At 34.6% G+C, this 3,044-nt stretch overlaps 1 pseudogene; it reads right to left on the bottom strand.

Annotated features, from left to right (window-relative positions):
* Positions 1-1,989: 1,989 nt before the first annotated feature.
* Positions 1,990-2,688, bottom strand: LOC149176059 (uncharacterized; annotated as a pseudogene).
* Between the last annotated feature and the right edge of the window lie 356 nt (positions 2,689-3,044).

Below are 3,044 nucleotides of genomic sequence, written 5' to 3' on the forward strand. Positions count from 1 at the left end.
TTTTACCAGAATATTTGAACAAACTTGGGCACAAAAGAATTCCATGGTGCTTTATGTGAATTCATTGGGATGTCATGTATTCTTACATATAACGCTGAAGTTGTGAAGCTAACGAGGAATCAAGGCTCTAGCCATCAACATTACTTTGAATTAGTAAGTTGTGAGGTTGATGAGGAAGTCAGGCTCTAGCCATCGACGTTACTTTGAATAAGTTTGTGAGGAGGTAGATAACAGGAATTGAATTGAATGGACGTGGTGATAGAGTAATATAACACTAACCTTGCATGATAAAGGCCACCAATACATTTTTGTGGAGGTTTGCTCGTGTGGAGATTTTCGCACAATGAAATATTTGCATAACCAAACCTCCTCACAAGTCCAACTTTGATGATGTGGCATGTTGGCACTGTTGGGACTGGCCGGAGATACGACACATACATTGGTTTAGATCCCACCTAACACTTATATATGTTCTATGTTCATTATTCATTTCGTTATCTTTCGTTATCCAGATGGCTGTGGCTGTACGCTTAGCTATGATACTGATACGCCACTAACCATGTTGCCGGTGGCTAGTCTCGCTAACTATTTGAAGGTTTGATTGTGGGATTCGATGGCTCTAGTTTTGTCACAATGCATGATATTACAAAATTTCTCTTTCCTTGTAATTTGAAAAATATTCTTATTGTTTCCTACCATACCATAATTAACATTAAAGGAAACTTCAGCTAAAATTGGTCTCCTAAGGAAAAATAATAAAATAATAGTTAAAATAATAAAATAAGAGTTATGAATTTTTGAGGCAAAATAATTTCTTTTTAATTGTATTTTTTGTTGATCTCCTTATAGGTTTATTCTAAGTGCAAACACTCATTCGATGCAGAATTAAATTTCACATCCAACGAGTACCCATTACACATAATTTTGAAAAGACCCATGTTGATAAATATTGAATATACATTAAAAAAGCGTGTTCAACACATTTTTTTAATGTATCTTCATTTTCTTATCAATGTGGATCTTCTCAAAAGTATGCATAATGGGTATGTATTGGATGTGGAATTTAATTATGCATTCAACGAGTGTCTACACTTGAATTTTGACTAAACCTAAGGAGATAAGCCAATAATACAATTTTAAAAATAGTTTTTCTTCTTTTCCTTCCAAAATATTTAGATTTACTTCTTTTTAAATTTAAAGGATTTTGATTAGTTTACATATTATGACATGGAAATTACATGAAAATTTCATGGGCACTTTTAGGCTTAAATCTCCTCTAATATGGTTGTTCAGTCTCGAAGAGAACTTAAGCTCATGGTAGGATGCCATGCCTTGCATTAGATGTAAGGGGGATGACCTTGATATGTCGATACTTTTGTGCAGATGTATTTGTAAATACAAAACCGTCTACCTTTGCTTCTACTATGCAGATGTTTTTGTTTAATACATAGTAGCTAATCATTTTTGTACTTGATTTAAAAAACATGAGGAGTTTGAAAGGGATCTGGAATGTTTGTAGTTGTATTTGATTCACGAAGATGGGGATAGTGTCACTGGGCACATTGATTGTGTAGATTAGAGGCCAGTTTTTGTGTTGGGGAAAGGTCGGACATGGTATAATCAATAGCAAAGTATGCATGTTTTCTATTTCAACTTTCTATCTCTTTGCCTTCTCTTATGGAGATTCAACTTGTAAATAAATATCCAGCTCTGCCATGGATGAAATTTAAAGTTTTTATGGAAATTTAACTGGTAAGTAAATATCATAGAACTTCCATGGCTAAATCTCAAGTCAAAATTCATCATGTTAGAAAATATATGGTATCAAACATAACCACATGTCATTATAGATCACAAAATGAATTCATATGGTAATGTAAACATATTTTATTTTAGAGACTAGTATTTTTTATTGCCTCTAGTTAGTAGTTTATGGCCACAAAAAGGTATTTTATTTCAAAATGCATTTTGTTCACTTTTTCATTTCTTTTAAAATTGTTTCCATCCACTTAATTTGGTTGTGCTGGGAAGCAAGTTGCAAAGGGTGTCAAGATGGTGGTTAATATGTTCGCATCACCTATGCTCAACTTCATTGTGGCTCTTGGACACTGCAATGGCCTTATATTCCATGATCTCCTGCGTTTTCATTTTGATCATTTCCAATGTAGATCTACTCATCAATACCGGTTCAAAAATACAATTGCCAATGAATTTTTGGTCCACAAAACTGATGTTCACTAGGCCCGTGGGGACTTGCATCATGTGGCCACCATGATAATCCTAGGAAAGCTGCAGTGGTGCCTAGCCATTAATGAGATCTTGGAACCCCGAGAATGAATTAGATGACAAAAAGTTGTCTTCCGAAGCCATGGCCTCTAAAATATGGTTATGTTCGGGGATCACTTACATCTGTAATTGCTCAAGATGTCCATGTGCTACATTGTGAGAAGAAACTACCATCGTCGGCCATGTCGGAAACAATATTTTAGAGTCTTCATCGACTCCCATGGCACTCGTTGAGCTCCCAACTTGTTCATCATGATGTATCTTCTTTCTCATAGCACACTTGTGAATGTTAAGCCCTCTCTTCCCCACATGATCACCTGCCCTTAAAACGAATACATAGACCAGGCAACTTATCTTCATCTGAAATAAGTAATACAAAGCACACAGATTGCCTAACGGCATAGTTTTTTTAGTGCTTCTTCTTATTGTTACTCAAACTCTTGAGTTTAAGATTTTATTAATAATGTATTTTTATTAGTATTCTATATTTTGGTTTTTTTACTCACACATAAAACGAGGTGCAACTACTCGAATTGTTTCATTTGATTTAAAGTTTCCAATCATTCTTGCAAAAAGAACTCTAATCATTATGTTGCAATCTTTTTTATTTACCAATTAACATAGTTATCACTTACAATATAAGTTTTTTCTTGTGCGGATCTTTCCGCATAGTGAAATACCCACACAAGAAAACATCCACACAAATCGTGGTGGGCCCAGCTATAAACTATCTTTCGCACAACTACTGAGTTGTCAAA

Source organism: Pinus tabuliformis, chromosome 4_1, assembly GCF_031772625.1.
Source record: "Pinus tabuliformis cultivar Carrire ecotype Pingquan chromosome 4_1, CPIR1, whole genome shotgun sequence".
Lineage (NCBI taxonomy): Eukaryota > Viridiplantae > Streptophyta > Pinopsida > Pinales > Pinaceae > Pinus > Pinus tabuliformis.